The sequence below is a fragment of the Zosterops lateralis genome (genome assembly GCF_965231275.1).
Source record: "Zosterops lateralis genome assembly, chromosome: 3".
NCBI classification, from domain to species: Eukaryota; Metazoa; Chordata; class Aves; order Passeriformes; family Zosteropidae; genus Zosterops; species Zosterops lateralis.
The window spans coordinates 74,983,901-74,997,040 of record NC_139764.1 but is presented as its reverse complement, the minus strand read 5'-3'; positions in this window follow the sequence as shown (position 1 = coordinate 74,997,040).

Sequence of the window (13,140 nt, the reverse complement as noted above, 5' to 3'; positions counted from 1 at the left end):
GAAAAGAACACAAATGTAAAAGCATAAAAATATTCTAATGTTACTTAGTCCACAGCTGGAGATTTGGATGAGAAATAGACAGTGCAGACATACAAAGAGAAAAAATGGCTTTTTATACATGTGAAATATAAAGTGATAATATTTTGCAAGACTTTTGGTATATCCACAAAATTCCTGCTACTGGCAGCAAACATACAGAATATAATACAACAAGAAGAAAACAAACAACATATTTTTTTTTAAAAAAAAGTCACATATTGTATAATTTTTATTTGAATGGAGCTTCAAATTTCTTTTAGAAATGGTGATTTGACAAAAAAACTGTGAAATAAAATGTAATTTAATTCCTTATTTCGGGTCGAAAAGGAAAAATATTTATTGGATTCGGTGACTATAGAAGACATAAACATAAGTCTTTCTATTTAAGATTTCTGTAAGTCTTTGAAGAATGAACAGTCCAACTAATTTTTTTCCTGATATATATAGGCAATAAAGACTTCAATTGTCTTTTCAATGAGTTATTCTCTCTTATATCAGTTTTTAAAAACAAACCTGGAAGAAAATAATCAAGAATATATATATTTTTTTAAATTTCACCGGATGTGCCATTAAAATTTATTTCATCTGATAAAAAGGTTTTATTTTATTCCAATTATGTTTTGACACTTCAGAAAGAGTTGGGTTATTTTTCACTTTTCAGAATTCTGCAAATGAAGAAGCTGATGGCTAAGCCATTTTCCTGTGGATTAAAACTCTTTGTTGTGAAGATGTCACATGTTAGATACTGTGCTCAGCTCCATATGTCAGGAAAACAACCTAACTATCCATGCAGTGTTTAGTACAGAGGTTTTCTAGACACTATTCCTGTCAATACTATGCCATTCCCTGAACTGACAATAAAATAATGTCTATTTTTCCCAGTGACTCTTTTAAAGGTGCAGAGATGTTGTTCACGTAGGGATTCCTTTCCTCTTGCAAATAAAAAAAATATCTGTGACAGAGAATAGCAGTAGTAGAGAGCCTCACATTTTCCATAAACTTTTCATTAACACCTCCTGCACTGACAGGTGGCAGTGCCAGGAGCAAACACGCCCAGAGAGCCCCTCTCAAAACACCCCCTGGGGATCGCTCACCCTCCATGAGGTCTCCAATATCTCAGCTCCTGCAAGAAGGGAATGACACAATTAGATGCAAACATAATTTCACAATTTGTAAATTTATTTTGCCCCCCATTTTCAGCTCAAACATTGTTCAGGAAAGCCAAAATTTTGTTGCACTCCAGCATAATTTCACATGTTGAATGCAGACTTTTCAAAGATGTAGCCTAGAAGAATATTGTGTAATGCTATTTAGACCTTTCTAGAAAGACACAGAAGGTCTTTTCTGTGTCTATGAAAACATCAATATTTTCCACAATTCCTATTTATTTTGCTATACTGACATACCTCTCATATTGTTTTTTCCTAAAATCTGCCTTTCTTTGCCACTCTATGGTTTCCATGTTATAATTTATAATTTATAATGAAATAATATGCTTAGAGGGATAACACTCTAACTAAGTCAGAGTGTTATCAATAGCTTGATTGCAGCATACTACAGCTGACAATACTATTTCAGTTACAGAGAGTTTGAGAAATATATACTTTGTATCAGACAAAAAGAAGATCATTATTTTGAAATGAGAAAACAAGTAATTACCATCTGAGAAATTTTAAAAAGCAGAGTCTGCTACTAGAAATCCTCCAGTAGCGGTAACTTTGATATTAGAAGTGTGGAAAAGAAGTTTTTATATCCATTCCTGAGTCTGAATCTTTTTTTTTGAGAGTTTGCCCATGGCTATAGTTGACAAGATAAGAACTCAGAATCATGGTTGCTCTAGAATCAGAATATTAAAATAAAATTCACATACACATTTGACCTTTCTTTCACCAATATTTGACTTGTTTCTAACTACTAACATTCTAAGAAAATAGTAGCAAAATGTATATTTATTTTCGACTTTCCTTCTAAAATGTTCTTTACATGAAAAGATGACCAAAAACGTTTCCCGTGTCCACTTCTAAATTTTTCTCATTAATATAATGTGCAATGCATGCTAACATACTGGCTAACATTCTTGCAATAATTCCTTTGCTTTTATACTTTTCCTTTAGCATTCTTGATTCAAATTCATCCTATTTAACACTCATGCCATTGGATAATAAGAAGCTATGGGTAAGGAAAATGTGCTGCTGCAAATGGATTTAAATCCTCTCAATGGACTTCCTGCAGCCTTTGCTGTATCTTCTGCAATTTAAGTTTTGGTAAAAAACCAGAAAGTTCACAGAGTATCAAATATTAGAAAGCCCTCACTGTGTAAACCATGTTCAGAAATATTCAAAAGAAAATATTTTTTTTCTAACAGAAAGATTCTTGTTCATTTTGCTGCATTATTAAATATAACAGTGTAATTACCTATGCTGTTAAGCAAAAAGCTGCTGATCATCATAGCAGAACCAGTAAGTCATGGCACTTATCCACTGTGACTAACTGTATCTGCCACTTCTGAAACCCTATTCACCTGAAAATGCTTCTTCAACATAATAGAAATTGTGGCTACGCAGGTTTACAACATTTTACTTTTAAAAGTTCACTTTTTCTTGAAGGAAAATAACAGGAGAAGAATTTCAACTTTAGTCAGCTGAAAACTTCTAGAATCTCTCAGAAAGTTGTTCAGAAGCCAAGGTTTTTTTCAGCTTATAGAATTGAGTTGGCAAGAACCTTAAAGACCACTTAGTTCTCACCTGTTTGTGTTGGTCAGGGACACTTTCCACTAAAACAGGTTGCTTAAGGCCCCATCCAACCTGGCCTTGAACACTTCCAGGGATAGAGTATTAACAACTTCTCTGAGCAATCTCCTCCTGGTCTCATCAGCCACATAGTGAAGAATTTTTTTCTAATATCTAATTTAAGCCTATCATCTTTCAGTTTAATGCCATTCCTCCTTGGCTTGACTGTAAAAAATACAGTGTACCTCTCCAGCTTTTTTGTAGGTTCCCTTTAGTAATGGAAAGCAGCTACAACGTCTCCCCAGAGCCTTCTCTTTTCCAGGCTGAAAAATCCCAAATCTCTCAGCTTGTCTTCTCCTCATAGAAGATGTGTTCCAGCCCTCTGATCATCTTTGTGACTCTGCTCTGAACTAACTCCAACAAGCTCATGTCTTTTTATGTTTGGGGCTTAGCAGATTTTGACTTTCTAGCTTATATCTTAATATAGTCTTAGCACAGTATTATAAAAGAAGATTTAGGTAAAAACATACATGAAATTCTCATAGACTTTCTGAAACGCTGAGGAAAAAGTTTACTTGTTTTCCTGAAAGGGGGTTACTCACCTGACATTTGCAAGGCACTACTAAGGGAATTTCTCCATCAATTATCAAATATTTTTTTTATTACTCCACAACTTTTCTAGCATTTAAAAATGCTGATGTTACCACAAATATTCTTGTGTGCTAGGACCCAAGAAGAGACCCAGAGAAGAAAATAGGAAGAAAATAAGTTCTGAATATTTCTGCACACACCCCATTTGAGTTTCACTTGCACTTGAACTTTCACTTTGAACTGTAATCAGAGTTTGAAAGCTCAGTCTTAAACAATGACATTTATGGGGGAAAAGTATAGGGATGAAAAGGAGTCAGTGTGGAAACAAGAAGGATTTAAAGTATATTTAAACAAAGAGGGAAAATAATTGGGTTTTTTTTTTCCTTTTTTCCCTCTGACCTGCATCAGAGATTTCAGAAGAATACCTTTGCTATATTTACAAAATGTATCATATCAGAAATACAGCTAAAGCCTCTTGAACTTTTCTGTATCATAGCAGAAAAGTTGCCCAGACATTAATAAAAATACATAAAGTTGAAATAGAACTATTTGATGAGTGGTTGCTCACACTGATATATTCTCTCTGGCCATAAAGTTTAAATATAAGTTTTAGAAGAAAATATAAAAAACCCAGAAGCATTAGCACAATGGGGAATCAAGACCCATCTCAGGGCTCTGTGGTAACAGAGATGAATAAAAATTATGCCATTAAGGTAGACAGAAATACAAATCTTGCTTATAGAGCTAGAACTGCAGTGGGGAACTCCTGGAGAGGGAAACATGCTACAGGCTGGTTAGTTCTGCCACTGAGACCATGCATCCATAGCATTTAAAGAACTGAGGAAAGAGAAAAAGCAGCATCAGCAGCATTATTTCCTTTTGGATAGTAAAAATACCTTTTGGATAGTAAAAATACCTTACCAGAAAAAAATAAGACAGTTTCTCATTCTTTAGAGGCTCACAGCAAGTAATGAATTAAGACTTCTGTTAAAGAATATTGGGGGAAGAGAGAAGGTGAGAGCAATGACCAACAGGGAAGGATGGACAACTTCCCAGTTCCCAGACTGTGCCTCACTTTACCCTGACCTTTTCACTAAAGTGAAGTGACTGATAAAATCTTTGTCAGCCACACTCACTTTTCCCAAGAATGGTATTTCATAGCTGTCTACAATAGCTGGTGGGATTCAATTGCCAGAGGTGACCAGGACTTTTTTATGGCAGTAGAGGAATCCGACGCAGATAGTTTAGTCTTTCACACAGCTACATATAGGTCAGATTTGATCCATTTCTGTAACTGCCCATATTAATCAGTTGAATTAGGGTGTTCTCTGACACTGAGCTTTACCTGTATGCTATGACTTCTTGAACACATAATTTTTTTTCTTTCCAAAGTGAAGTAGTAGCATTCAAATTGTTTGTAGGGAGTGGTCCACAATGTTAATTGTGTGTGCTGTGTCGGGGAGTTGTTCAAGTAGTCCTGCTTGGTATAAATCAAAACTATGTCTGGTACCATGCAAAAAATTTCAGTGTGGCAAGTGAAGTAACACAGCATAGGAGTCCTGGCACTGTCAAATTTTCTAGTATAAAGAAGCCCATATGTCTCTTTCCTTAATCTGTTTAGGCTACTTTAGGGGATTGTACTTTTTAATGGATGAACATACAGCTATAAGTTTTTGCCTACAAGGTATACATCAATCACTTTTATGTTAATTGCTGCTAGACAATGGAAGTCTGTATACAGCTAAATGGCAAGAGACAAGCCTTCTGCTGAAACATTCAAATAGCCCAAGTCTACTTTTAGCTAGTTAAATATATAACAGGCGACAGAACACTTCTTGCTAAACTAGTGCAGTAAAACCATTGGAGGTATATGGAAAAGTTTCAGATCCAGCTCACCAATATAAAATTATCTCCATGGTCTTTACATCAACTGGTTACAAATTAATAAAACAAGAATTTAAATTATATTAAAATATGTTTGCGGAGTTAGAATTCCATCTCTGGTGGATGTTTTTCATGCCAGTTTCAGGCTTACAAAAATTTTATTTTAAATGAAGTTGAAATTAAAATATCGGGAAAATATTGCCAACAAAACAGTGTTATTCCATTTGAAATGTCTCTGTTGCTAAATCTTCCATTACATTTCTAATTTGCATCACCATGCAGTGACAACTGACATAAAACCTAATGTATTTCCTTGAAATTTATGTCATCTGTAAAGAGTCATATCTATGAGCACTGTATTACAGCAACAATAACACATTCAGTCTTAAAAGGAGTTTTTCTTGAAAGATACAAATATTCATGTTAACTTTTGGTAAAAATCAAATGAGAGTTCTTTAAGTGGCACTTGTAATTAAAGGCAAGCATAAGGGGTGGTAAGAGTAACTGCAGGAAGGTTGGAAATTATTTTGTTTCTTTTTTTCTTGCAAAACTGCAAGAAACCAACAGGATTCACATTTCCACCAAGAACCAACAGGAGTTATGTTTCTTGTTGCTTTCATGCACCTGCTGCCATTAATAGGAGGTGGCCCCAGTACTTTTCCATGCCACTGATATATTACTATACAAATTGAAACGTGTCTTGGAATGTGTTCCACCCACTTTTTGGGCCTGCCTCACCTTATGATTTTGTTGTCTTCTCAACACAAAAAGAAAGCAGCGATAGAACCTAAGAATCCCAGTTGTTAATATAATACAGATGCATGTACCTTGTTTTTTTTTGAAGTAATAAAAATAAATTTGTTTGATGTGTTTTCCCTGTAACTATGAGAAAGTTTATTCATATTAAAAATATTCATATTGTTTTCTTTTTTAATTTTTTTTGCAGTCTTCATCATATATGCTCTCAAAGTATTTATTTATTAAAAAAAATGCAAAAGGTACTTAAGTAATTTTCAATACTTCTTTACTGCTCTAGTTTATACTCTACCACATGGCTTTAGTGAGTCTAAAATAAAATACTAAACCAGTAAAAAAATCCACAAAATCAAAATTAATTGCCTACGGCAGCCGAAATAACATATTGAATTACTGTTTATAAGCACAACAGTATAGCAAAATCAATAAATCCTGCTCTCACAGAACTATTTTATGTCAGTACATGGGTTTTTTTAATATTATTTAATTATTTTTCAAGAACCTTTCCATGTTAGGAAGAAATGTATAAAACTATTTAATCAATAATATGTTTCCCTTTGATGTTATCATAACTCCTTTGCTTTTATCAGAGTATGAAATGTTTATGGTTAAACAAAGCTTGCTGAAAGTTTATGTGATTTATCAGCTTTAGGCAGGAGGTTTCTTTTCAGAAAGTAAACCGAAGACTTGGGCTCTGGTCCAGGCCATCTCATAAACACGTGGTTAATTATAAGCACAGAAACAATGTTTCTAAAGCCATTTAAAAAAAAAAAAAAAAAATAAAAATAAAAAAGGCGCCAAAAAAACCCCACATTTTATTTCCTCTTTCTGCATCAAAACTTAAATTAGTAAGAGATGCCAATCCTGTTCTGTCTCTTGGCTTTTTTCCTTCCCTTGTTACTTGGAAAACCAAAATATTCTTAATTGTGATATACTGTTAAATTCTATGGAGGAATAGAAAAGTTTTGCCAGTTACTGAGAACTGGGTAGACACCTGGAAACTTTATTTTTAGTTCTTTACACATCAGCTTGTCACCATTTTTCAATACCTAGTTTACACTATAATGACACAGTAAGTGGGAGCCTCAGTCACTGTCTCCCTGCTGATGAAGCAATCAAAATACACCTGTTTTCTGCTGGGAGAAAATCAGCAGTAGTTGTGGTGGCTTTTTAACCTGCAAGACAGTGATAAACTAGCATGCTGTAAACATTTGAATTGGACAAACTTTCTCTTACTGTTTGCAAATTGAACATGAGCAGCAGGACACTGGCTCATGCATTCCTCTGTGTGATGACAGACCATACAGTCACAAGTAAAAAATTATAGTCATGCCCAGCAAAGAAATTCCAGGAATTCGACCTATGGGGAATACCTTCTTGATTACAGCTTCAGCACTGATGATGTAAGGATCATGCCCTGGCTGAAAAGAGGTTTTGTTTTAGCAAAAGTCTAACATCTCTAGCTGTGACCAATCTCTGATACTTTGTGCTATTTTATCATCCTGTGCTACAAAGGGAATAAAAGCAGGATAAATATTCTTGGACCTAGTATCTGTCTAACCAAAGCCAGAAGCTTTACATTAATGTTTTGTCACACATATCACATCTAACACAACCAGGAGAGAGAGATGACTGTGTTAACCTCTCTTGGGTGGGGGACACCCACAGACTCATATGCTTTAGTCTCTGACATTATCATGATTCCTTACACATCCTACAGTTGTTTATATAAGCTTATGTTCTCCATTACAAAAAAAAGAGAAACAAATGAAAAGCCAAAACATTGGTTCTTTTTACTTGCAATCCCATGGACTGAACATGAAGTGTTTTTTTCTAAATGCTTGACACCTCCTATTACTAAAATATCTGAGTTGAGAAGTAATCAGCTAGTCTTTGAGATCTTAAAAGGCTGTTTTTCTGAAGGAAAAAAAAACCCACAACCAAACTGTTGCTAGTTTTAAAATATTTTCTTTTTTGGTTTATACACACTTCTTAAAGGAGTGGGAGCGAAATAGCTCATTTCCTTGAACTTTGTTGAAAACCCCTACAATTACAATTTAACTTGCTATGAATTTCATGTCCCATTGTGTTTGTTTCTTTTTTCCCTGTGGAAAGGGTTTGCTTTTGTTTTCCCTTGTTTCCCTCATGACATTAATGGATTCAAAGATAGTTCCAGTTTCCATTGCTTCAAATATGGTGTCCTAGACACTCCCTTGGCAGGCCAAATGCTGAGGCCCTGCCAATCTGATCAGGAATCTGGACATGCCCTAATGACACTAAACCAACATTCAGTTGTTCCCTCTTTTAACCTAAATATGGACTACGTCCAGTCACACTTGATAACAATAATATTATGCACAGTAATGTTATGCACAAAAGAATTCTTAGCATATTCTTAGAGCTATAAGGTCAAATACCAGAAAAATTAGGAGATACCAGATATAAATACATTAGTGTTTTCTTTTGTCCTACTATCTAATACCATTTTTTCATGACTGACGCTTCCAGCGAATTGTGAAATAAATTAACCCAAGTATTATTTCACCCCCCAGTCATAATGTGGCTCTCTATCTAATACAACTCATACAATTAAAAAAAAAAAAATTAAATATCTCTTTAGCTTTTCTATGGCAGTGATCACTACAGTATCTGCATGTTCCATAAATATTAATGAGACTCTTCATGGCATTTTAGTAAGAGGAAGGGGTGGAGATCTTGTTAAATAAAACTGGAGGGAATTACAAAGAAACACAATTTGAAATCAAACTTATTAACACAGTTAACATTAATGTATTTTCTATTTCCAGAGCAGTTCTTACAGACAGCAACAGCAGCTGTGAGCTCTCAGCAGTTCTGAAGATAACCCTCCCCAAGTTAAGCCTGGAGAAAATGACAGAGACCTAATTAATATGCAGTCTTTTAAAACTTCAGCTTTCTGTGGCTTAAAATATTGCCACAGATGTTTTGTAGCAGGGGTAGGAACAGTGTTCATTCATTAGGACACTATTTATTACTCTTAACTATCCTCTGACTACTTATTCAGTAAACCATTTCTGGTTTTGCAGGAAAAAAAGGATGATGCAAGTGGCATTCTTTCATTCCCTAGCACTGATTCACACTGAAAGTTTGCCGTCATCTTGTTGCAATGGGTTTGACACAGTTATCATAGCACATATATTCAAATAAAGACTCATTCTGAACTTCCATTCTGTCTTGGACTTTTGGCTATTCATCTCAGTCTCATTCTCCTCATACAGAAAATTCTGATTATGTTCTCCTAATTTCTGAGTAAGGCCAGTCCATACTAATATCACAGTGTGGCAGTCTCCAACTCCATGTTTTTTTTCAGGGCCTCCCTTTTATATGTTATGTGCCTCTGTTTCAGGCTAAAACATCTTCCTCTTCCTTTTGCTTGCTGTGAGGGTGGGATCTGAGCAGGAGAGAGAGGTTGGCATCCACAAGCATGTGGTGGCAGAGAAAATCCTTCGCCTCAGGCTGACATCAATATAACACTGTCATGGTATCTTAGTTATTGAAATATTAGAAATCTTAGTTTTCATATGAAACCTGTGTGTTTTTCTAAAACTTCTTTACATCACAAAATTGAGATGAACTTTATTAGAGACAGAAAGCACAGTTCTGGTACAAATTCCACCTTCCTTACTGAACCAAGGCACTAGATTGAAAGATTTTCAGAATTTCTGTTGAGAAATTTAATCTGTTCTCCATATTTATGGAGGAACATTTTGTCTGATTTTTTAATTAGAAGAATAGAAACCAAAAAAACATCTGAGCTGCCACAAAGGACTGTCACAAATTCTGTAAAATACGGTTTAGAATAACAAGCTTAAAAATGACCAAAAGCAAAGTCAGACAGCTTTAATGAGAGCATCCCTACTGACTTCAATAATAATACTTTTAAAAGCGATTAATTTCAATTCTTTTCCACCAGTACAGATGTTGCTAGCCCAATGTTACAGATTTATATGATCTAGAAGAAAGAAATGAAGCAAAGACCATCAGGGAAGATTCCTAAGCAGACATCACAACTATTTTATTATACCTGACTACCAATTAAAATTAAAAGTCAAATTCTAAAGCAACTCTGTCATCTAATACTTTTGTTACTTAACTGTGTTATGACAACAGGCTTGCTGCCACCAAACCTGGCCAAGCTGGTTAAAGCTCACTCTCACATATACAATGTGCTCGCTATTTCCCACTTTTTCAATGTTCCTGCAAGGCCAAGGCTTGCACAGCTTCTTCTAGGAACTGCAACTTGTACAAAAAGCATTGCTTCCCATTATTCTTTAGTGAGGCTCAGGAAATAGATCTACACCTCCAGCAGAGCTAGCAACCAATCACTTATCATGAAGGGAAAGGAAATATCAATGGCAAGAAAGGAACAGGCAATTTTTAAGACCTAGTTCTATGTTTTCTACTGAATAACACTGTTGCATCAAGGAGCAGCATTGTGGATTTTGTTGTTTTGCAGAAAGGCATAATTGTTTTTTGTGCTTTACGCTTCTGTCAGTCTTGGAGCACTTAGGTCTTCTTGTAAATGTAGTTTTTAGTCCCTGCTGTGCACATTGTCCTACAAGCTTTTTGTTCTTTTGTCACTTAGACAGGCACCACCTGATTCTTTAAATGATGTTGCAGCAGATACCGCATTGGCAAGTGATTTTAAGATATTCCTGAAAATGTATATAACCTTTGACTAGTTTTAATGCATTCTATTTTCCTGATAACCTCACTGAAAATAATATAGTAATATTCTCATAATATCAAAGTCTCATCTTCTCAGAAAATGTTAATACATCATCTATTAGTTCAAAAGGTACCATCTTAACACGCATTTATTTAGGTGAATATACGTTTATTTATTTAATTTAGTATTAAAAAAAACCTTGCAGGTGTTATCACCATTACCAAATTACACTAGCTCTGCTTTTTGGTTTCTGCAATTAAAAATAATATAGGATTTAACAAAAGACCCATGAAAAGTGTGGGAGAAGAGAACAAATAAATCAAAGACACAGCATATTATATTTTTCCTAGCATTTTCTTAAATTTAATGAAAAATTAACATTCCTATTAATTATTTACCTCATAAGCTGTTGTTGTTAAGGCTAATTTTCCAAAGCATATATATATATAGGAAACTGGCATTTCATGCTGTAGCTATCAAATGCTGCCATATGTGCTGCCTTTTGTAGAGAAATTATCATCTATTTTAGGAAACATTTGTTAAAATGTAAAATAAATACAATTTAATAGACTTCAACAGAATACAAATTTAATATTCTCTTTCAATTCTTTGGCTTTCAAGATTTTATGCCAGCTTCATCACTATTAGACTATGTGAATGTCTGCCAATCTTGGATTTTCAGCCGTGTATTAATGCTTTGGATTCATCCCAATCGACTTCAACCAACCAAAACGTAGATATTTGGCCTAAAAGGGTCATCTGACCATGCAGTCACACCTAGTCACCATTTAGTCATGTAAGCTCCCCCAGAGGATGATTCATCCCACCCTCAGATTGCTATCTGAAATAGAAAGGATGAATTTTTCTATGAAGGTGCCCACTGGTGGTAAGTTAAAACACTCGCAAACAATAATTTGTTTGTTTTGTTAAGCTTCCCTCATGATTCAGCACTGTGGATGCCAGAAGTGATTGGGGAAAGCACACTCAAGTGCTAATATCCTCTCCTTCATAATGGAGAACTAAATAAGTCTGATTATCCATAGCCACTGAGAACTTCTGAATACCCAGGTACCTCACTCGTTAGTGCCATTTTTTTTTTCAAGCTCTGTTTTTTTTCTCTTTAATATTTTGTTATTTTAAAACATTTCATATCTGTTTTAATGTGGACATAGATAAGGGATGAAGGTGAGCTGTGGATAATAGAAGATAATGGGCCATCTCAGTGTGGGATGAGAATTGGAGTCAGAGGACACATTTATGGTATTTGATTCCACAGTGATTAGAATCAAAGCTTATGCTCAAAAGCGTGCCAATACTGACATAGCAAGCGTCATGTGTCTGGATAGCCTGTATCTATTTTGGAAATTTGGGTATGGAATTTAAATATAATGCAACTAGGGACGTCATTTTACTTTGACTTCTTTGAAGTTGAAAGTAAACCCAGGTTGCAGAGGTGCAAGTACGTCAAATATGCAGAGAGGTACAGAGATATTTAAATAACAGGAAACTCACCACCCTTCAGCACCTCAAATTGTGTCTGATTTTCAGAGTTTGAAAATCAGAGTATTTTTAATATACATGTGAAAATAATTAATATATGAATATTTTAACTGACTGGTGAATGACTAATTGTCTGCAAGAACTTAGATGATACTCATGGAAGAATAATGTTGCCAAGATTTCTTTGTTATCATGGCTGAAATCTTTCATTAGGAACAGCTGATTCTACAAGTACAAAAACTGCAAGCTGAATAGACATAGTGATTAAATAAATGCAACTTCTTTTTTCATTACGTATTAAAAATGTCTGATGAACAATTAATGCCTTGATGTAGATCATTTACTTGAGGTGTTTATCTAGTTCAGCCTGTTCAGTACTGTTTGTGGCTACAATTCACAGAAAAGTGCATTTTGGTGCTTCTGGTAAATTAAAATATTCAAATAACAAAGGGCTTATAAATTTCAGTGTCCTTTCCTGACCTAGACTTTCAAATAAATTTCTAACTTTACTTCCCTCCTTAAGTTTACTTAAACTTTTTCCTGTATATTTATAACCCAAAACATCTTCAATTTCGTCATGATCTTCCCACTGTCTTGTCTATTTTTTGCAAAAATTTCTACTAATCTTCAGCAAAAAGAATTGTCTTGAAAAAGACAATTCTCTATCCAGCTCTGAATTGAATTTTCTCAGCTTACAACCCTCTTTTCCATTTAAAGTCTTTTTCTAGTATCTATTGAGTTAAATTTTTTATTCTCTGGATCTCTCATCTGCTTTGCTTTGATTTCATTAAAGAGACTAACCTGAGTGGAGGAACAGCTGAGGCCCATCACAATGTGTCAGGGCTATTGTTCTTAGCTGAAAAAGAAGAAAACAAGCCATGGAAGTCACTGCAAGAAAGGGGATTGGAGACCAAGTAAAATCTTTCACAGAGG